Here is a 24,544-nt window from a genome sequence, read left to right as displayed (position 1 = left end):
GTGCACTGAATATCACAGTACAGTAACAGTAATGGCCAGTTGTTCTAAGGTCTTTGAATTAGCCCTAGAACATGAATAAATGTGAATTAGAAGAAAAGGAGGAAAGCTTAGGGAGTGTAGTAGGTTAAACTATTGACACAAATTCTTTACTCACCTTGCATCCACGTCCTTTGCCCTGTGATTTTGCAGTTCCTCCTAGTAAAGAGCAAGTGTACTTCCCCACCTCTTGACTTTGGGCTCAGCCATATGATTTGCTTTGGCCAACGGAATACAGACAGAAGTGACAGTGTGCCCGTTCTGAGCCTCGACTTCAAAAAGCAGTGTGTATTTCTGTGTGTGTTTACATTTTTATTGAGATATAATTCACATAACATGCAATTCACCCGTGTAAAGTATACAATTCAATTAACTCAAGGATGTTTAGTAAAACACAGTTGTGCAATGATCACCATAATTAATTTTGGAATATTTTCAACACCCCAAAAAGAAACCCCATATTTTATTTATCCATTCATCAGTTGATGGACATTTAGATTGTTTTTGTATTTCCATGGCTATAGTGAATAATGCCGCTATGAACATTTGTGTAGATTTTGTGTGGACATGTGTTTTCAAGTCGCTTGGGTATATATCTAGGAGTGGAATCGCTGGGTCATATAGCAAATCTCTGTGTAACCATTTAAGGAACTGCCAAACTGTTTTCTAAGGTGGCCACACCGTTTTACATTCTGACCAGCAGTGTACCATTTTTTCACATCCTCGTCAACACTTGTTATCATCTAACTTTTTGATTATAGCAATCCTAGTGTGCGTGAGGAGGTATCTCACTGTAGTTTGGATTTGCATTTCCCTAATGACTAATGATGTTGAGCAGCTTTTCATGTCCTTGTTGACGATTAGTATATCGTCTTTGGAGAAATGTCTATGCAGATCCTTTGTCCACTTACCCCTTGTGCCTCTGCCATGGATGGAAGAGCTTGCCTTGGGGAGCCAGTGCACTTTCATTCTGAGCCCCAGAATGAACACACCTGGAGCAGATCAGAACCAACCAGCAGCGCTGAGCCAATCCCAGTAAGACCGCTAGCTTGAAGCATAGCCTCCCAACCCAGCTGCCTAGATTAGAAAACCCCTAATTGACATATAAGAAATAAATAGTTATTATTGTGTTCTACTGAGATTTTGTGCTTGGTTGTTACTCAACAATGCTTGATTGATACAAGGGTGAAAGAAAATAGTTGACATTACTAATTACAGATAGCAACGTCTGTATAGAACTGCTGATAGTAGTTCTTTGCCTCTTACTTCCCCTCTGCCTCCCAAAATAAAAGAGGGACACACCTTAGGGACCTCTGATGGCTCTGGGTACCTTTTCAATCATCTCATCCCACACTTATTACTACATTGCTAGTATTTCCTTTCTAGAAGTTCCTGAAGAATGAAATTAATTCTATAGTAGAGAATATATAGTTATCAGAATCTATAATAGTAATCTATCTGCTTTTTACCATCCCATCACTGTTAGTACTTAATTATGTCTTCCTTCTGCCCATCCACTCTTATGACTTACCACTCCTACCCAATCAAAAAGAAAAAAGATATTCTAGATGAGAGAAAAGTAACATTTCTCCTTTGCTATTTACTATTAAGTGTCACTGGATGTTTCCACCAATCAAGAAAAAAAATTAAAGAATTTGAAGGAGATTTTCATAGTCAGATAATGCTGGGTACGATAGCAAGTCATTGCCAAATATCCTCCCCTTGGCACAGGCATTGAGTAAACAGGAGACCTGAGGAGAGGGATGGAAAATAATAAGACAAGCAAGCCAGGTAACTTAAAAAATAAGTTCACCAACGCAGTCTTTTTCAGTGGGAGGAGCTACTCTAAAACGCTCTCCACTGGTAGCTTTACTTATTAACCTAAAATTAAGGCCCAATCAACCATGAAGAAGAAGAGCCATTAAATAGAGTGAGCAAACTGACACTGACCACTGAACAGCAGGACCCTTACTACATAACTAAGGTTAATGTCCCAAGAGCAGCTGATCGCTATGTCTAACACTTTCTCACCTCTCCGGCTAAGAAAGAGCTGGATGTCACCTACAAGCGCAGCATAAAGCAAATAAATAAATTGCAATATTATCTCCCTAGATACTCAGATAGTAAATGGGGAAGTACTTAGAATTCAGTAAAGGAGTTAAGAATAATTTACTGAGAGATCATCTCTTTTGGTCCTAAGATTTGTGCCTCCTGCAGTACAAACAATAAAACTAGGTTTAATAGAAAATGGGCATGATAATATCACTCTTTCACTAGGGTTAACAAAATGGAAATACAATCAACACAGATTACAAGATATAGAGCAAACAGTTCCCCAAAGCATTTATGTTTTTATACTGTCCCAAATCATGTTAGCTTTTCAGTCTCTGTTAATACAAAGAATGTCACTCTTTAAAAAAATCAGCAACAACAACAAAACAAACAAAAAAACCCTTTAACTTTTGAGATCATCTCAGCAAATAAGTTAGGGCCAAAGCTAGGCCATTGTCTCTGGTTGAGAATATTTTGTGTAAACGTTTGGAATCTTCCACGAGTTGCTGAAACCCAAAGTTTAAGCATTCAAAAATCAGTGTAATTGTCATATTAACAGACTAAAAAAGAAAAACCATTTGATCATTTCAATAGATGTGGGAAATGCACTTGACAAAATCCCACCTCCATTCCTGATTTACAGAAAAACAACTTAGCAAGCTAGGAATAGCTGGAAATTTCCTTAATCTGTTAAAGCACAACTGTGAAAAATCTACAGGTAATATCATAATAGTAATAAACTGAATGTCTTCTGCTTAATAACAGGAACAAGGCAAGGAGGAAGCTGAGAGAGTTGAAGCTGTCATCTCAGTTTTCCCTGTGAAGGAGGTAACATTCTCTGCCTGTGCCCAGTTTTCTCAGCCTATCACTCTGATATTGTTCATAGATATTGAAGAACTAACGGAAAAGGAAAAGAAAGCCAAAAACTCAGCTTTGGGTGAGTAATGTAAAAGCCAGTCATTTATTAGAAGTGCTTGCTCTGCAATAATTCAGTGAACATCACTGTGCCAAGCACTGCACATGCCATGATAGGCACATCAAGGATTTCTGCTCTAGGGAGGCGCTAATGCTCAAACCTGGGCATGCATCAAATCACCTAGGAGCTTATTAAAGCACATAGTCCTGCGCCCCATCTCCAAAACTTCTAATTCAGTACGTCTGAGGTGGAGCCTGTGAGTCAAGAAATGCATGTTTTCAAAAAGCTTTACCTGATACTGATGCAGGTGGTTCCTAGACTCCATTCAGAGAAATACTGTAGTAAAGGTTATAAGACATCACGAATATGGCAGCTTATGTTTTCTGTAAGTGCATTGGATGACAATGCTAACTCTCTCCTAGTGCTTTAGCTGCAAGGTCATCTGTTTATAGCATCCTAGGCCACAAAGACACACTTCTCTGCCCCTGCCTCCCATGACACCACTCTATTCTAGGCTTCCTCCCTTTTCCCAGCTGACGACTTGACAATTTTGATAAGGACTGGCTCTGTATTGAGATGTGTGAAATGCCCAGAGGAAGAGGCATTTTGTGGACCACTTCCTGCTGAAATCATATTTACTTCTGCTTTTTGGCTTGTAGCTTCTCTCCTCAGTCTCTGAAGGTGTCTGACAGAGCAGCACCTGCTGTTGGGATCCTCTCTCCTTTTCAGCAGGAATATTTATGTATAAAACCTTGGACTACATTATATATGTAATTAAGATCATTTGTCAAGAGCAATTATATGCAGTGAAATAGTACACTGGTAAACTGGCCTAAATTACAGTGCTTTCTATCCACATTAATTTGCTTTGTACATGCAAAGTGCAATTGAAAGAGCAGTGTGATGTCTGACAGGCCCTGAAGGGCAGCACTTGCCATAAGTAATTCAAACTGAGCCCTGTTATCATTTACAGATTTATTTGGTTTGGAATCAATGAGAAGGAAAGGCCTGAAAGCTTTAAGCTGATGCTGATCACTTTTGGTTTGGTAACTCCTTGTAGTTAAGTTAGATATTTTTTCCTTTGAATCTTAGTCATTATAGCTTCTTAGATGGCAAAACACTTAAATGATCTTCAAATATTTCACAAATTCTCCTTTCTTTCCTCTCCCTTTCTTCAAATTTAGCATCTATAAATTTCTTACCCTAGAAAACTTTCCTTGGAGAGAGTTGATCACATAGGGCTGGTAACTAAGGCAACTTTATCATGCCCTGTTGACATCCTCTCCTTCAACACCAGTCTTAGAATGAATATTGGCCCTGAGAGTACCTTTAAGCATCCTCTGGTTCTGTCTCCCCTTTTTGGATAGGAAAACTGAAGCCATAGAGGGAAGTGGCTTCCCCAGGTCCCAGAGATTCAAGCCTCACCTTTCTTCTGCCCTCTGCCCCGCCCCCCCCCCCCCCCCACTAGCCTTCACTTGCCTTGAAGCCAGCCTGGACTTTAAAGTTAGCCATTTAAGTCATGTTATGTCTAGAACCTGGGAACTTCTGACCCCTTTGACCTGCTTTGCCAGCCCTGAAAACTGGGGAGCCCCACTGTTTGCATTTACTGAATCTCGCTTGACTCATTCTCCGGGTCTTGCACCAACCTACTGCCAGATCTAGTGATTCTACTTTTAGCAGTATTTTCCAAATCACTCCGTGTCTTCCTAATTCCTACTGCCAACAATCAAGTTCAGGTGCTCATTGCCTTTCCCCTGAATTATTGGTACAGCCTCCTAACTCTTCCCTACCACCAGTTTCTCTTTCCAGCCTCATCTCCACTGCCACCCTCTGTACAGCTGGAAGGCTAACATTGCTAAAACCAAGTCACCCTATGATACCTTTGCTTGAAAGCTGCCAATGGCTCCCTAGAATGGACAACATAAAGTCCTGACTCCTTGGCCTGGCATTCAAGGCCTGCTAGGAATTGGTCCTCACTTATTTATGCAGCCTCTTCTATTCTTTTTGCTGTATCATAGTCCCCAAACTAGACTACTAGCTTTTTTTCAAATGTACCCATATTTTCCCTCGTCCTCACCTTCACTGTTAATCTTTCTAAGACCATCTTAAATGCTCCCTCTGCCACATAAAACACTACAAAGTCTCTCTTCTTTCTTTCATAGCACTTAATTATAATGCAATTTTGGAAACAAATATTTGGTTCTTATATCCTTCCTACTCAAACTGTCAGCTTCTTCACCGTGTGAACCATCTGCTTAACCTCTGATTCTAGCAGATGTCATGGTTTAACATGCAGCCACTGGAGCAGATGTGTGCAATGAAAATATAATATGATCCACGTATGTGTTTTGGTTTGGTTTGGTTTTGTTGGTGAGGAAGATTGGCCCTGAGCTAACATCTGTTGCCGATCTTCCTCTGTTTGCTTGAGGAATATTGTTGCTGAGCTGACATCTGTGCCAGTCTTCCTCTGGTTTTGTATGTGGGATGCCACCACAGCATAGCTTGATGAGCAGTGTGTAAGTCCACACCTGGGATCTGGACCCGTGAGCCCCGGGCCACCAAAATGGAGTGCACGAACTTAACCATTACACCACCAGGCCAGCCCCAAATATGTGATTTTAAATTCTCTAGTGGCCACATTCAAAAAGTAAAAAGAGAGGCTGGTTCCATGGCCAAGTAGATAAAGTTCTGTGCACTCTGCTTTGGCAGCCCAGGTTCATGGGTTCAGATCCTGGGTGTGGACCTGCTCCAGTCATCAGCCATGCTGTGGAGGCATCCCACATACAAAATAGAGGAAGACTGGCACAGATGTTAGCTGAGGGCTAATCTTCCTCAAGCTGAAAAAAAAAAGTGGAAGATTGGCCACAGATGTTAGCTCAGGGCCAATCTTCCTCACCAAAAAATAAATAAATAAAAGTAAAAACACAGAGTAAAATTAATTGTAATCATATATTTTAACTCATATCAAAATCTTAGCATTCTAACATGTAGCAATATAAAAATATCATTGAGATATTTTATATTCTTGTTTCATACTAAGTCTTTGAAACCAGGTGTGTATTTTCAACTTACAGCACATCTCAATTTGGACTAGCTGAATTTCAAGTGTTCAATAGCCCCATATGACTAGCAGCTACCACATTTGGACAGTGAAGTTCAGGATTCTTGCTGCCAGGCTTCAAATCCCGGTTCTGTAACTTATTGCTGTGTGATCTGGACTATGAAATTGCTTAAGACCTCTGTGCCTCAGTGTAAGTATCTGTAAAATGAGAACAATAATAGTACCTACCTCATAGGGTTCCAGTGAAGATAAATGAGAAAATGTGAGTGGAGAGCTTTTCACATAGTTTAACACACAAGAAACAGTGTCATTATTACCCTCATCTTTGTAGTCACTGCAGGGTCCAGAGAACATCCATGGTCACCAACTAATGCTTATTTATTGAGTTGGAGTGAATTCTGCTCAGAGATCCTCAGGTAGCAGAGGGATCAAAAAGTAAAGCTTAAGAAAAATTAGCCTGAAAGTGTGAGGGGTCTTAAAGTACAAAATCACAATGAAATATACTTGTCTTTTTAATGTGTTTACTTTCCAGCCCCTAAGATTCTCTCCGCTTCTCCCTGACACCTGGGGAAAGGACCTCCTGTCGCTCAGATCACTGGTTCTCAACCTTGGCTGCATGCTGGAATCACCTGGGGAGTTTAAAAATCGGCTGCCTGGGTCCACTCCCCAACGGTTCTGATGATTTCATTCGTCTTGCGTGAGGCTTGGCCACTGAGAGTTTTAAAACTCGCCAGCTGACAGGCAACCAAGGGGCCCCAGATCACCTTACTTTGAACCGTGTTTCTCACAGTGCTCCACAGACCAGCCAAATCAGGAATGTCTGAGGCACTGGTTTAAAAGGCAGATTCCTGGGCTCTATTGCAAGCGTCAGTCAAAAATATCCAGGAGTGTGAACCTCCAGTCTACCTTTATAACAAGTTTCTCAGATGATTTTTCCTTTCGGGCATTCTTGCCAGCCCTCCTTCTACACACAGCTCCCCAGCTACTGTGTCATGTAATGCTGTTCCTGCTGCATATCCTCAGTTAGAGGGTGGCCTCCTGTCCTTGGTCTCTGTACAGAAAAGGCCTCATTCCTGTTCAGTGGGGTGTTCCCACCTCCACTCACCCTCCCAGAACATGGCTGTTGTGTGGTTGAAATTCTAATCCATTGCTCTGACCCATCAGGGGCCTGGTTTTCCCATATCCTCCATCTCATAGCAACAGGAAGGCTGACATATATTAGAGATGGGGAGCATGAAATCAGGGAAGGCTTCACAGAGGAGGCTGCATTTGAAATGGGCAGGATTTTCTCAGACAGAGATGACGGAAAGAGGCAACATCTTGAGCAAAGACCTAACTTACTGTTAGAGATTCAAAGCATGTGCTCTGGAGAGGGTCATAGGTTCAAACTCCAGTCCTGCCCCTTCTTAGCTTGAGTTGTGACCCCACCCCTCTCACTCCAACATCCATCTAGTCTTCCCTGCTTTATAATACTACTTTTTTTTCTAAAGGTTTTTATTTGCTAAATCTTTTTAAAAATTATTTTATGGAGGTCATATTGGCTTATAACATTGTGTAAATTTCAGGTGTACATCATTATAGTTCAGTTCTTGTATAGACTGCAATGTGTTCACCACCAAAAGTCTAGTTGCCATCTGTCACTGTACACATGTGCCTCTTTACCCTTTTCACCCTTCCGCCATCCCTTCTCCTCTGGTAACCACCAATCTGTTCTCCTTATCTGCGTGTTTGTTTGTTTGTCTTTCACATACGAGTGAAATAATTTTTACTTTATTTTCATAGCTACACCTTCTCAGTAAGTATGTATGCTCCTTTATCTCTGGGCAGGAATAGCCCCTCTGGGATTGATAACCATCCTCGCTCTCCACATCCCCCCTTCTATATATGTGCAGTTGTCTAGTGGCAGCCATTTTGTCTCACTTTCCTCCCCCAGCCCTGACATGACTTCCAGTGCTCTTCCTCAAACGTGGCTGCTAAGTTGTTAGAAATCATTGCTCTGACCAATGTGTGCCCAGTGTGGCGTATTTTGTTGTAGATGATTTATCCAGATTCCAGGCCTTGTAGCAACCTCAACCCAAATGCAGACTCAGCTGCAGACCTCAGTCCCAGTTGCCCCCGAGTCATCTGTCTCACCTTAAATCAGTGATTCTCAGTGTGGTCTGAGGAAGACAAGAATCAGAGTCACTTGGAGGATAGTGTTAAAATATAGATTCCTAGGTCCCCCATAGGAACCCAATCTGCTGGATCAGAATCCCTAGGCATGGAGCCTGGGGATCTGATTTTTTTCTTTTTCTAAGTAAGTCTCAATTGAAGTTTGCTTTGGGATAGAAGGAAGGGTAGTGAGAGCATGGAAGAGTCTATAGAAAATGTAGGTGATAGTGTCAAAGGGAAACTCTGCTCATCTCACCCTTTTTTTTAACTTATTACTCTTCTGCCCCCCCTCAACCATGAAGGGCAGAGCTTAGGCAGTGGAAGAAGTGTTGCTGGTTGTTCTGAACCTGCATTCCAGAGCTGACTGGGAAGCCTGGTCCCGTGCCCAGATTGTATCATCTTAGGACAATTTGGCTAATCAGGTTATGGTAATATGATAAAAAGAAGTAATGGAATGACGTGTTCTCCTCCTAGGGCTATAAGCTTTTTAACAGAGATTCTAAGAAATAAATCTTAAATGCAGGAATGACCTATGATAGAATTTCAATCCTGCCGCAGGCTGGTGGAAAGAAGAGGCGGCTACTAAGAGGTGGAGACAGAGAGAGAGAAGATAAAGGAGAATCGTAGCAATTCTGCTGATACATCATGTTGGCAACTAACCTATAAAGGGACTCATTTTCTGTGTTGCTTCCTGAAAACAACCCTCTTAGGCAATCTCTGGGTGCTGCTGGGTGGCATCGTTGTTTAGCCTGAAACCCCTGACCTAAAGAGCATCACGTTCCTAGGAAGTGGGTGCCCCTGTAAAGTGCACTGTGCATATCATTGTGCCTCCAGGAGTCCAGCTGGACCTTGGCAAGGCACAAGGCTTGGTTAGCAAATCCAATGAAAGTGGCTGGTGGCCGGCCAGATCTGTTTGGTAGCCTTAGCAGTTCTCCCTTCTCTTGTCTCAGTGGGTATTAAGTTAAATCTAGCATGATCAATTACAGTGTTTGTATGGGAAGGAATTGTTTTTCTTAATCATAAACCATTTTGCCTAAAGAAGGAGTAATCACATTTTAACTTGAAAAGCGATGATAATAAGCAGCCATCCTTCTGTGTTCCACAGGAATCTGCTAAGTGCCTGTTTTGTATGCAGTACTGTGTTCTGTGCTGTCTCTTTCCCCTAGTGGGTCCCTTTGCCAGAAATACATGACTACTTCCTAATCTTGCCTTTTAAGACAAAGCTTAAATTTCTCTTCCTCAGTCTTCCTCAGTCTTAAGTGACCCATCCACCAATCACTCTCCATCATGTTACCTGATTTCATCTTCTTCATAGTGTTTTGAGTACTTGAAATTATCTCATTTGTTTCCTTCCTTCCTCTCTCTCTCTCCCTCTCCCTCCTTCTCTTTCTCTCCCTTTCTCCCACCTTTCCTTTCTCCCTCCCTCCCTCCCTCTCTCTCTCTCTCTCTTCCTCCCCCACTGGCTAGAATGTAAGCTCCAGGACAGAAAGCAGGTCTTGTCTGTCTCTCTCATTTCAATACCCCCAGAGAGTAGCCACTCAAAAAATATTTGTTTAATAAGTGAGTGAGACACCTGAAAGACAGGGATCTTCAGCCAGGTCTTAAAGGACATGGCCGTGGATCCGAAGGGGAACCAGCTTTCCAGGTAAGGAGACTAGAGTAGAAGGATCAATCACCTGAGTTTTCCTGGGGCCAGAGGCAAGCAGCCAGCTCATAACCCTGGGGCCCAGTTAGGCAGCTATGAATGCAGTCATTGGAGGAATGGGAAAGTCTGGAGGGAACAGGAAAGAGCAGGTAGGATGCAAAGCCACAGATGCTGGGATGAGGATGTACATGATCCACAAATCAGTGAGAAAAAAATCGTTTGGTTACTTAGTAGGGAGTAATGATGCAAAAGGTGTTTAACAGAGAAAGCTAGAGCAAAATCCAGTCATGTTCCATAAGTGCAATTCGTCCTCAATTAAACCTTGTTGGAGAACACAATGTAAAGCAGAAAAATGCCTTACTCCTCTCATGCTTCTCCTTTCCTTTCTGTAACACAGGAACTTAAGGAACGTCATCAACAATAATAATACAATGACGATTCTATTGTCAGACCCGTAGCAACCTTATGCAGTAAGTACCATTATTAGCCCCACTTTAGACATCAAGAAATAGAAGTTTGGAGAGGAGATTACATAATAAGCCCAAATTCAAACCCAGATCTGGTCCAGAGTTCTGTTAAGCACCATCTAGAAGATGGAGGTTTCAAAGATAAAAATCCTATTTGTAAATTTATTGGGAAAAGATACCATCTTGAAAGAGGCATAATAATGTTGGAATAGGAGCTTTCTGAGCACCAAAGCCTGTAATGAAAATGTTGTATTCGTACTCTGCTCTGACAGGAGGCGATCTAAATGTATTATGATGTACTACGTACCTATGTACCCTAAATGTATTATGAGGTACATCATAAATGTGTTAGGGTGTAGTGTTAAGAGCAATGGCTTTAAGACTAGGGAAACCTGAATCTGAATCACAGCTCAACACTTCCTTTGTGTGAGCCCCTCGGAGCCTCAGCTGCCTCATCTGTAAAATGGGGATGATACTAGTCCTGAGGTCTTCAAGATGTAGTGAAGATTAAGTAAGCTAACACAGGTAACCTGCCACTGGAGAGGACAGAAGCACCAGCTTTAGAATCAGATGAATCTGCGTCCAAACCTAGCCCAACAATCTAGTAGCTGTGTGACCTTGGGCAAGATACTTTACCTTTCTGTGTACTGGTTTGCATATGTGTAAAATGGGAAAGATAATATTTACAACTCATTCTTCCAACAAATATGTATTGAGCACCTGTGGTACCAGGCACTCCACTCAGTTTGGGGATAAAAAGATGAATAATCTTTACCGTTAAGGGATTTACAATTTTGTTGTAGGAGACAACAAACACATAAGAATAATATATTATTACAAGTGTTATGATACAGTAAGGGCCCAAAGAAAGGAGTCTACAGTTCTATGTGGAGGAGTTAGAAAAGGCCTTCTAGAGGAGGTGAGGAAGTTGTGGAGAGCAAAACTGGATATATTCTAGAGTGTGAAACGAACAGTGAGTGAACGTTGGTTAGAAATGGAAAATGATGTATAGAGATTTAATTTTTTACTGTAAGGTATAACATAAATAAAAGTGCGCAGGAAGTAAATGTAAAGCTCAATGTATTGTCACAAAGTCACTACAAATGTCTAACCACCACCCAGGTCAAGAAATAACACCTCACCAGCACCCAGATGCTCCCCCATGCCCTCTCCCTATTACTACTTCTTTCTTCTCTCCAAGGGCCACCATCACGCTCACTTTTAACAGCAGAGATTAGTTTTGACTTTCTGAGCTTCATATAAATGGAACCATACAATAGGTGCTCTTTTTACGTCTGGATTCTTGTGTCCCGTATTGTAACTGTGAGATTCATCCATGTAGTTATGTGCATACTACATGGTACAGTATGCTATTGTCTGAAGATAGCACATTTTTTATTTTTCCATTCTGCTGTTAATGGAGATTTAGACTCCTTTCAATTGGGGATATTGCAAATAATGTGGCTCTGAATATTCTTGGTGCACATTTCCATGTGTCTCTGTTGGGTATATACCTAAGGGTAAAGTTGCTGTGTCGCAGGGTAGTATATGTTCAACCTTAGTAGGTAACAACAAGCACTTTTCTAAAGTGGTTGTACCAAAATACACTTTCCCAAGCAGTGCTTGGGAGTCCCTATTGTTCCACATCCTTCTCCAACACTTGGTATTGTCAGTCTTTTTAACTTTAGTTATTTGGAGGAGTATGTAGTGGTATGTCATTGTTTTAATTTGCATTTTCCTAATTACAAATGAGGTTGAGCACCTTTTCATATGCTTATTGGCAATTTGGAAATCTTTTGTGAAGCACCTGTTCAAGTCTCTTGACCAATTTCTGGTCTTTTTCCTAAATTCTCAATCTTGCCTTGTATCGCCTTTAACATATTAAGAATAGTTATTTTAAAGTCCATATCTGATAGCTCCATTACATAAAGTATAAGAGTTTGGGGCAGAGTTGCGAGGCCTTCCTCTCCTTGGTGAGCCCTGGACTACAGCTTTTGTACCCCCTTGCCCCTTGAAGCTATCAAAGCACTGCTTGGCTTCTCAGTCATTCGGCAGTATCTTCTGGAATAAACAGGGGCCTTATAGGAAAAGTTGCCCCAAATGCCAGACTCACCTCTCTGAGTTTCTGCCTTTTCTTGGTCCTCTGGATCTTGGCCTCCAAAATTCTTCATTTCTTTGAAGCAATGTATCTGTGTGTGTGTATCCACACACATACAATTTTCATCGTTTCCCTCCATGAAAGACTTGTCCATATTCCTAGTCCACTGTTACCAGAGTGGAAATCCTGCTTGAAACATTTTTTTAAAAACGTTACCTCATGTAATCCTCACAATAATCCAAATGATTTTCTCAGCATCACACAGCTAAAAAGTGGGAAAGACAGCAGTGGTAGCCCAGTCTCTCTGATTCAAAAGGATAAATAATAAAACAAAGGGCAGTGTAGCAGTCTGCATGGTACGTGATTAGAGCTGGCTAATTAGTCTTGTTAGTTTCATCTTGTCTCTAACTTTTAATGCTAATTCAAGTATTACAGGAAAAGAAAAAAATCTCTTTAAGTGAATTATATATTTGAGAAAGAAATACATCAAGATAAGGATGGCTAATACATATACATCTCAGAAAAAATAAGTTGAGGTAACTGGCTTCTACCCAGTGAAGAATGTGCTTGTCCCCGCTTTCCGTCCTCATTACCATTGCCTTAGTTGAGACTCTAATCATCTCTCATCTGGATTTCTCCCTGTAAGTTCTACTGCAGAAGAAGATAAGGAGGATCAGTCTTCCTAAAGCGCTAACAGGGTCACCACCCTGCTTAAAAACCTTCAAACAGGCTCTAGTATTTCCCTTGACTCCACATTCCTCTCCAACTACTCCTTCAATTCTCTGCTCCCTTTCACAGTAAAGTGCCTCAAAACAGTTGTCCCTTCACCGGCTATTTTCATTTCCTTACCTCCCATTCTCTCTTATACCCATTTCATTCCAGCTTCTGCTCCAGAACATTAAAACAGAAAAAAAAACCTGCTTATTTTTTAGGTCACCAATGATCTCCATATTACCAATTGCAATGGACCATTTTCCTACCTCATCTTAGTCTCAGCAGCACTCTACATGGTTGTCCACTGCCTGTTTCTAGAAACACTAGACTAGACTCCTCTTCTGACTTCTCTTCCTCTCCCCAACGTCTTAATGTTGGTGTCTCAAGTGTTGGTCATAAGAAACGCCTATCTATATTTTCTCCTTGTATGATTCCATCTCATCCTAGCTTGAAATACTACGTATATGCTATCTCCCAAATTTACATCATCAGCCAGACTGTTTCTGAACTTTAGCCTCATTTACCTAACATTTGATTTGATGTTTCCACTTGGATACCTCAAATTCAACATGTCAAAAACAAAACTTTGACTCTTACATTACTCTATCCCTTTCCTTGTTTTCCTCATCTGAGAAATGTCATCTTTCCCTTTCTACCACTATCATCCTAGTCCAAACTACCATCATGTCTTGCCTAGATTATACCAGTTGCTTCCTGACAGGTATTCCTGCCTTTATCTTTGCTTTCCTATAATACAGTCTCCATAGCGCAGCCAGAATAAACCTTTAAAAGCCTAAATCAGAACATAGAACTGCCCTTCTTAAATCCCTCGGTCTATACACCCAAAGCACTTTCATGTAGTATGAGGAATAAAAGTGTAAGACAGTGCTAGCATCATAAGTACTTGTACATCTGTCTCACTCTTCCTAAAAGATGGTTAACTTATTTAATTTCGTAGACTCCATAGTGCCTTGTATATTATTAAATATATACTAAGTCAGGAGTCTGCAAGCTTCTTTTGTAAAGGGCGAGTTTTAAGGCTTTGCAGGCGATATAGTCTCTATCATAACTACTTATCTCTGCCATTGTAGCGTGAAGGCAGCCATGGACAAGAAATAAATGAAAGGATGTGGCTATGTTCCTATTAAACTTTATTTATGAAAACAGGTGGCAGGCTGCATTTGGCCCATGGGCTGTAGTTTGCTGAGCCCTGTACTGTGTCCTGAGTCTCATCTGGACAACATCAAAGAAAAATGGATACTGTGGTAGACATGCAGGTGCACCACTCAGATCTCCCTTCAAGAATCCGCCTCAAGGGGTGCAATTATCTGACAGCTTCTGGCTGCAGGCTCCTTTAGGACCTGCTGTTTTTGAGCTGAGGCCATGTGCTTCCTAGGCAGCCCTCAGCCTATGACTGAGCATGATGGTGGTAGAAAGCCTCACCATTTCTTTTGCAGCACAGGACAACCTTTGCACATGAGCAATCTTTGCAGACCTCATTCAGCTGGTCAAGACTTTCAGCGCTACCCTGCAATCTGAGGCTCTTCCTCCCCAGTCCTCCTTCCTTCCCTCTCTGCTTTCACACGTGTCAGACTTGTATCACAGTCTAAAGACAAGTAATGTGATGGCAGCTTGGACCTCAGTGGTAGCAATGATGGTGGTAAGAAGTGGTCAGATTCTGAGCAAATTTTGTAGGTAGAGCCAACAGGGTTTGCTGATAGACTGGGTGTAGGTTGTGAGCTAAATGAAGGAGTCAGGGATGATGTCCAAGATGATTCTATCTAGTGTATCTTTGTTTTCTAGTTCATTCATTTCTGCTCTTTTTATTATTACTTGCCTTCTCTTCTCTTTAGTTTTGTCCTTTTGTTCTGTCTCTGAATTCTTAACTTGTACACTTAATAAATTAATTTTTAAGCCTTTCTTCTTTTTCAATGTAAGCATTTAAGGCTATAAATTTCCCACGAGTAATATTTAGGTGCACACCATGAGTTTTGATGCATAATGTTTCCATTGTCATTCAATTTGTTAGTATTTTTTAATTTTAGTATTTCTTCATTGACTCATGAGTTGCTTAGAAGTGCATTTTCAAACCGCCAAAGATACAGGTTTTTCTAATTATCATTTTTTATTGATTTCTAATTTATCTGCAGTGTGGTCAGAGAAAGTGGTCTGAAGATATTTTTAAAAAATTGTTCAGACAACTTTTATAACCCAATATGTGCTCAAATTTCATCAAAATGTTATGTTGGTTTGCTGAGAGTTCTGTAATTATTGGGCATAGTGTTCTGTATATTCCATTAGGTTAAGCTTGGTAATTGTGTTGTTCAAATCAATATCCTTATTGAATTTTTATCTGCCTGACCTAAGAAATACAGGGAAAAATATTTTTTAAACTCCCACTATGATGTGGATTTGTCAATTTCTCCTTGTAGTTCTGTAAATTTTGCCTTATATATTTTGAAGCTATCTTGTTATGCATATTCAAGTTTAGAATTGCTATATTATTATGGTGACTTGAAACTTTTATCATTACATAGTGACAATGCTCTTTATTTGTAGTAATGATATTTGCCCTCAGGTCTATTTTGTTTAATATTAATACAACTATACCACCTTTCTTTTGATTAGTGTTTGCCTCATACATCCCTCCCCATTGTTTGATCTTCAACTTTTATGGGTCCTCATGTCATAGACCTGTCTCATGTTTGTGAGATTCATCCATATTGTTGGGTGTAGTTATAGATCATTCATGATCAGGATTGCATAATATTTCATTGGGCGAATATACTCCGATTTATTTATCCATTCACCTGTTGGTCATTTGGGTATTTTCCAGTTTGGGGATATTATAGTGTTGCTATAAATATTCCAGTACGTCTTTTTGGCAAACATAAACTTTTCTATAGGGTATATTTCTAAGAGTGGAATTGCCGAAGATTAAGGTATGCGTATATATTCAGCTGCAGTAGATACTGCCAAACAGTTTTGCAAAGTTCTGGTCCCTCCACCTCCTCACCCACACTTGAATATACGCTATTTTTAATCTATTTGTTTTTGCTATTTTTTAACCCCATAAAATAGATATTGTTATTATTTTATACTGTTAATATTTTAGATTTACTCATGTTTTCCTTTTGAAGCCTCAGCACTCCTTTTTTTCCCACTTTTATTTATTCAGTATAATTGACACACAGTGAAATGCACAGATCTTAAGTGTAATCGTCCTTCCTTCTCGAATATCAGACTTCTATCTGGGATTATTTTCCTGAAGCACATCTTTAGAAATTTGTTTTGTGAGAGTCTGTTGGTGGTAATCTCTGCTTTTGATTATAAAAATTCCTTTATATTGCCCTCATACTTTTAAACTTTTAATTATTAAAAAATCCAAACATATTTAAAAATCAAGGTAAGAATATAATTAGCTCCCACATACCTACTACCAAGCTTCAACAATTATCCAATCATGCCAACCTTCTTTCATCTTTACCTCACATACTTTACCCCCACCTGGATTATTCTGAAGGAAATTCTAGACATCGTATGCTTTCATCTGTAAATATGTCAATATATATCTCTAAAATATAAATTCTTTAAAAAGTAAAGATAACAACAGTACCATTATCACCAGGAGAAATGATAATTCTTTAATATTTAAGATCATTGAATATCGTCAGTGTTCACAGTTTCCCTGATTGCTTTTTTAAAACAATTTGATTGGTTCAGGACTCTAATAAGTCTACACATTGGAATTAGTTCATATGTTTCTCATGTCTCTTTTAATTGATAGGATCCCCCCTCCATCTTCTTGTTTTCCTCGCAATTTTTTGTTCAGGAAATAGCATTGTTTGTTTTGTTGGGTTTCCCAGAGCATGGATTTTGCAAATTGTATGTATCCCTTTGGTTTCATTTGAGTTCATTTGAACTCAAACCAACTAGCTACATACAATCCTGAACCAAAGAACACATATAAACCAGGTCATCAAAATTTACACTTTATTTCTTCTACAGACACGTAAACAAGGATGGCATCATCTCCATCCAATGTGAAGTGCTAGGTAATCAGGCATTCTCCGTGTTTAATTACTATTCCTTTATGTGTTTTATATGTATACCAAATAGTGACTTAAAACAACTAACAGAATTTAAATGAGGGGCCAGCCCCATGGCTGAGTGGTTAAGTTCACACACTCTGCTTCAGCGGCCTACGGTTCACTGGTTCGGATCCTGGGCACGGACCTACGCACTGCTCAATCAAGCCATGCTGTGGAGGCATCCCACATAGAAGAACTAGAATGACCTAGAACTAGGATATACATCTATGTACTGGGGCTTTGGGGAGAAAAAAAAAGAGAGGAAGATTGGCAAGAGATGTTAGCTTAGGGCCAATCTTCCTCAAAAAGAAAAAGGAATTTAAACAAAAAGATCAGATATCAGATAGAACTGGTAGACAATTTAATTTTAAAAGTGAGGATAACATCAAATACTTTAAGAAATGTAGGTGTTAACATGGGAAGGGTAGATGGAGAATTTGATTTTTTTAACTGAAAAAATATTTCTTTCAAAAATTAAGGAAAAGTTTGGCGTCAAACTCTTTTGCTACAAATGATGGTGTTTTAAGTTATATAATAAAGTATTTACTCAATCTGAATTCTTTGGGGAGGTTTTTAAGTGGTCATACTCGCAGTGGAAATAAATCTTTTAAATAATTGTCTTATTTAGATAGACTCAGCGCACTGATGACAAGCCAATTTTCTGAATGTACACGAGATAAATGGAATTAATACCACTAAGCAAACATGACATTTTTGTTGTACCACAATCATAGATGAGTCACTAAGTAAAATGATTAATCACAAATCAATGTTAACCAGGCTCAAAAAGCAACTATTCTTCCCTTGCAAGGCAATTAGAAGCTCTAAGTTTATAAGCGAATGAGTTTATTTTAGCTATAAGCACACACAAGCATCAGAGTATTCAGGAAATTAGTGTGCAATTAACCTAAAATGAGGACCACCTTATCATATATTTTGGCATATTTTTATCATATAGGGTATTGTACAAATATATAAAATGAAATCAAACTGGAGATAAATTTTGGATAATGTAATACTAAGAGAACTAGTCTAGGATTTTAATACGTGTCACTACGATACTGAAGAATCATAAATATCTTCATTTCATCAGCCTATAAATGGCTTTGCTTCATTTTGCAATGATTAGAACTTATAAATTTAAAAAGTAGCATTATCATGATTTGTCATTTTGAAATGAACAGGAATTTACAAAGAAACAAACAGTATTCGTGCTCTCAATAAATATTCTCTTAAAACAGGAGAAAATGAAGAATGATGGTGCTTGGATTTTTAAAATAACTATTTGAATTGAAATCTCCATTAATCTCAGATTAACAAAGCTATTATTAATATTAAATTAGCAAAGTTCTTTGCGCATGTGCAAGGAAGCATAGGGATACAAAAACGAAAATGAGGACTGGTGGGGATGACAAATAAATCTCCCTAATTGTAAAGCAGAATGGCATGCAACCCAAGTAAAGGTACAATAAACATTTCAGTAGTGCCTAGAAAAAGTAATACACCTTAATTGAGAGGAATTAGGGTTGCCTTAAAATGCACTGGAACTAGGATTTGGGAAGTGCTTAAATGCCCATGCTAGTCCATAATGAAGTTTTCACTGGTCTGTAACAAAATGACAATGTGGAAAATTTTATAAAGCTTATCTAGATTCTTTCCTATTTTCTCGGCATTAAAAATAGCTTTCCTGTAATGAAATGCATCATGGTTTCTTCTTTTGTAAAATTCTCAAAACCAATGCAAAAGAATGTAAGCTGTGTGAGGGCAGACTGTGCTTGCTGATTTACCACTTGTCCCCTAGTGCTTAACACAGTGCCAAGCATATATTAGGCATCTGGCAAGTATTGCTAAATGAATGAATGAGGAAGCAACATCTGAGTTTTCCTTTGCAGGATGAGAAGGATGCAACAAAAGTTATTTCATTGTATATTTAATAAATAATGTATTAGCTATCTATTGTTGTATAACAAATTAACCCAAAATTTAGCAGCTTAAAACAACACACATTTATGATCTCAGCTACTGTGGGTCAGGAATCTGGACGTGACTTGGATGGGTGCTTGAGCTCAGGATCTCTCACAAGGCTGCAGTCATCTCAAGGCTCCACTGAGAAGGATCCACTTCCTAGCTCGCTCACAATTGTTGGCAGGATTCGCTTCCTCATGGGCTGTTATACTAAGGCCTCAGTCCCTCAGTTCCTTGCTGTGTGGACCTCTCCACAGAGAATATCACAGCATGGCAGCTTGCTTCATCAGAGTGAGCAACTTTGAGGACAAGAGAGGGTACAAGCAGGACAGAAGTCACAGTCTTTTGTAACCTAATCACAGAAGTGACATCCCATCATTTTGGTGTATTCTGTCAGAAGCACGTCACTAGGTCCAGCCCACACCCAAGGGAAGGGGATTACACAAAGGAGTGAATGCCGGCGAGCCTCAGGGGCCACATCAGAAGGTGAATACTACAAATGTCGAGTAGCCTCATTGGTTCGAGTGCAGGATAAATGAAGAAATGTGTGGAAGATGAAGCTGGAAAGCAGACCGGGGTCAGGCAGACCGTGGAGGCTCTTGAAATGTCTGAAGTTGTCTGGTCTTTGTTCTGACGCTCGCTACTCAAAATGTAGTTCATGGATCAGCAGCATTCATATCATCTTGTTACTTGCTAGGAATACAGAATCTCGGGCTCCTCCCCAGGCCTACTGAATCAAAATCTGCATTTTAACAAGATCCTATGTACATTAAAGTTTTAAAACTGCTGCTCTGGTTGTTGAGAAGGAGAAAACAGTTTTGGTGAAAAGATTGTACGTGAAAGGAAAACGAGGAATGAATCAAGACGACTAAATCTTTTGAGGGGGCAAGACAGGATTTGGTTTGATCATGGCATTAGGAGAAGATTTACAGAATATGCTTCACCCTCAATATCAGTGGTCCCGCTTATTCTGCATTAGAATCACCTGTCAAGCTTTTAAAGAGGTGCCCAGCTCCTAGGAGATATGCTGATTCTAGGCCTGGAGCATTGTGTAGTGCCAGAAAATAAAGTGCTCAAAATACAAAAGGATAAGGATAGGTCAAGGGGACACCGGGCCAACCTTTAAGAGTGCCCCATGTCCAAAGCTGGAAAAATTTGAGCAACCAAACAAATAACATAGTATTGAGTTATAACCTAAAGTATAACATAAATATCCATAAATCCCTACTGATATAAATGACTGAATAAATAAACGGAGAAGAGCCAAATCTTCCAGAGAGAATTCCCAATAATGTATGTAGATACTTCACTCTCCAGGAGGCGGAACCTATTTCCCCTCTCCCGCCTTGAGTGTGGGCTGGACTGAGTGACTTGCTTCCAAAGAACAGAGTACGGAAAGGGAAAAATAGTAGCTTTGCAATGAAGAGCCTGGCAAACACTAGCCAGGTGATCGAGGTTAGCATGACCAGTGTTAAGTCATGGTGATAGTACGTACTCTTCAGGATGATGTGATGAGAACGGCAACCCACCTTTGTGGTAATCCTCCCCAAATCTCAAAACCCCAATCTAATCGTGAGAAAAACATCAAACCCAAATTGAGGATTACATTGCACAAAATACCTTACCAATTCTCCTCATAGTTGTCAAGCTCATAGAAAACAAGGAAAGATTGAGAAACTGCCACAGACCGGAGGCAGCTAAGGAGACAATGATTAAATGCAATGAGAGGGGCCGGCCTGGTGGCGCAGCAGTTAAGTTCACACGTTCCGCTTCGGCAGCCCAGGGTTCACCGGTTCGGATCCCGGGTGCGAACACGGCACCGCTTGGCAAGAGCCATGCTGTGGTAGGCATCCCACGTATAAAGTAGAGAAAGATGGGCGTGGATGTTAGCTCAGGGCCACTCTCCCTCAGCAAAAAGAGGAGGATTGGCAGTAGTTAGCTCAGGGCTAATCTTCCTCAAAAAAAAAAAAAAGTGCAATGAGAGATCTTGGATTGGACTCTGGAATAAAAAAAGGACATTAGTGGAAAAACTAGTGAGATCTGAATAAAGAATAAATCAATAAATAAATCTGAATGCGTAGTTCAGTTAATAGTAATGTACCAATATTAATTTCTTAGTTTCAACAAATGTACCACGGTTATGTAAGATGTTAACATTAGGGGAGGGGTAACAGGTATACAGGAACCCTCTGTGGCAACTTTACAACTTTTCTGTAAACCTAAAATTATTCCAAAATAAGATGTTTATTACAAAACACTAGATGCCCAGGCCTCACTCTGAGATTCTGATTTAATTTGTTCGGGGGAATGAGGCGGCGGTGGGGGTTAGGCACCATTATTCTCCAAAGGTTCCCCAGAGGATTCTGACGTTCAGCCAGAGTAGACAATCATTACTCTATACTAGTTGTTCTCAATCTTGAGTGTGCATCACAATCCTCTGGGGGGCCTGTTTAAACAGACTGCTGGGCCTCACCCCCCAAGTTTCTGATTCAGAAGGTCTGGCACGGGGCCTGAGAATTTGCACCTCTTACGAGTTCTCAGGTGATGCTGATTTTGCTAGTGCGGGGTGCACACTTTAACCACTGCTCTATCCCAAAATCTTAAGGTGGTTTCTCCCAAACCACTGTGAAAAGTAGTGGCATGATAGAAAGCAGTGTGACACAGTGGAAAGAGCGCCAGTCTCAAAACACCTGGATTCTAGTCCTTAATTTGCCATCATTCAGCTATAGGACCTGGAAGAAGCATTTCACCTGCCTTGGCTTCAAGCTTCTCAACTGTAAAATAGACTGGTTTAAGGACCATTAAATCAAAAAGTCAAGCCTCTTTCAAGTTTTCAGATTACCGTCTAGTTCTGTTATGTCAGATGTGACAAATGATTCCATGAAATCAAACCCAGTATTTCTAAAACATTAGTGGAAAATTTTTCTCTAGAATATGTTATGATTATGAAGTAATGAATACTTGAATCAATAAGCCAGAGCTAATACATTCAAATTAAGAATATCCCCATTCCATGTTATCACCATAACCTAGTCCAATGAGGCTGTCACTGCCCAAAATATTTCTGGAACAGTTTTCTTTAATATACATCAAAGCCAGTTTTTAGGCCACAAGAAAACCAGTCGTATTACTTTTAAAATCACATCTCCTTGACCAAATGTAGCAATTTCTAGTTTGCTCACCCACATTAACCACCAGAAAGCCTCTAAATGACCCTTGGTTATTTCCAAAAACCAAAATTGCCTTGAAAGGACAGTCTTACCCATTAGGGGGAAGAAAACTCATTTGAGAACTTGATAAAAGACATGGAGCCCTCTCCAGAAAAATACATCAGCATGCCAAAAAATTTTGCCAACGATTTTAATCCCTAGGCTCCAATGTAGAAATCCCTGATCTCAGGAGATAAGACTCACCACTACCAAGAACACCCAAATATTCAGAAAAGACTGAGAAGGAATCATTTGGAAGCAAGTACTCTGAAGGCAACAAATGCAGAATAGGAAAAGCAGCGGACTTGGGGTGTGAATAGGCACCTCAAGATTTGGATTCGGATTTGGCTATGTCACTAACCAGCTTTGGGCAAAGAAGTCACTTTGCTCTTACTGTACATTTCCTCATTTCCAAAATGGAGGCAAGGAGAAAAAGGGATTGAGCTGTATCAGTGGTTCTCCGTGTGTGCAGTGGACCAGCAACATCAGCATCCCCTGGGAACTCGTTAAAATGCACATTCTCAGGCCCAACCCTAGACCTAGTGAATCCGAAACTCTGGGAGCGGGGCCTGGCCATCTGTGTTCTAACAAGCCCTCCAGGGGATTCTGACGCACACTCAAGTTTGAGAACCACCAAGCTAAATGAATGATCTCCAAAGTCCCTTTAAGCTGTTAAATTCTACGATTTATTTGGAAAGTATAAACTTCCTAAGTTAAAATACAAAACCAAAACCAATAGTCTCAATCACATCCGTTAAAAAAGATTTCTTAAAATTAACTCTAAGGGATAAATGAGTAAGACTCTCTTAATTTTTCCTTGTCTCCCACAGTCCCTTTGCAAAACTCTCCCTAAATACTAGGTATTAAAATTCTTACCTTGTGGGCCACTTTTGGCTAAAAAAAATTTCTTGGACCCAGAGGTAGGTGAGACAGAAAATACCTGGTTCAACTCAGCTTGAATAGTTATTTCCCTCCCTCCTGCCTGCTACCCAAATTATCCCGTGGCTTTATTAACAAAGTAGTAAGGAAAACAACCGGTATTATTTTGCTAAAAGCAATAGATATCTCACTTTCAGTGAAAATGTGCTCAAGACACACCATCAGGACTTATCAAGCAATAATAATTATTCTACCTTAGTGCCAACAAAATGCAGAATGATTTTGAAATCAATGAGACTAATGGTTATGGTTTCGATTTCAAGCAAGTAAACCAGATATTTGATATTAAGGAATTATTTTTATTTATAAAGATATGATTATCATAGTAAAGTATAAAATAGGACTGTCTTTATCTTTTAAAAATCTGATACTGGAATGTTTAAAAATGAACTCTGTCACCTGGGGTTAGCTTTAGTATCACTGGGTTTGAGGTAAGGTGAGTGGGTGGGGGGAATGAAAGAAACAAGACTGGCCATGACAGAAGAGTTGAAATAGATATGGGTATGTGGGGATTCCTCTTACTGTCCTTCTTGACAATTTTTCTAAGACAAATCTGAAAATATATAAATTCAGTTATCTGCTGTTTTTAAGAGAAATGAAAAACATATAATGGGATCCTGGCGACCAAATGAATAAATTGGAATGTTAAAAATGTTATTTAACCATTGCAAAGAGAAAAAACACTGTTCCTCAATCTAGTATCTATGAACCTATTACTAAGGAACATGGATAAAGCAATATAAACAGGTCACTCACCATCAGATGCAAAGTGATAGCGAGAGGGTGGAGGACTGTCAAGACCCAAGTAACAGTGACTCCATTAAGGCTCTTGCATCGCAAGAACAAAGAAACATTCTGAGGGATGATTCTGAAACGCACACTTCTACGTAGTTGTAAGCACAGTTTTAAAAAATGAAGTCTTTAAAAACTTATGCCCCAGCACTGTCACTTAAGATTGTTTTTGCATCAGAGAAGGATGAACTGAGAGAAAGCTGCATGGTAGCTCTCTTCGCAACATAAAAACTGAGAAACTGGCACCAAATTTCCACATTATTCAAACATTAAATTTTATTCATAGTCAAATGAATAGTCAATATTTGAGAAATTTCTCCATTAAACCAAGTTCCCAACTTGGGTAGTGGCTTTAATGAAGTAGAAAATGAAGTCCAGCTTGCTCTCCCTCACATGCGAATCACCTCC

Source organism: Equus przewalskii, chromosome X (assembly GCF_037783145.1).
Source record: "Equus przewalskii isolate Varuska chromosome X, EquPr2, whole genome shotgun sequence".
Taxonomy (NCBI): domain Eukaryota; kingdom Metazoa; phylum Chordata; class Mammalia; order Perissodactyla; family Equidae; genus Equus; species Equus przewalskii.
Note: the sequence above shows the minus strand (reverse complement) of the source record.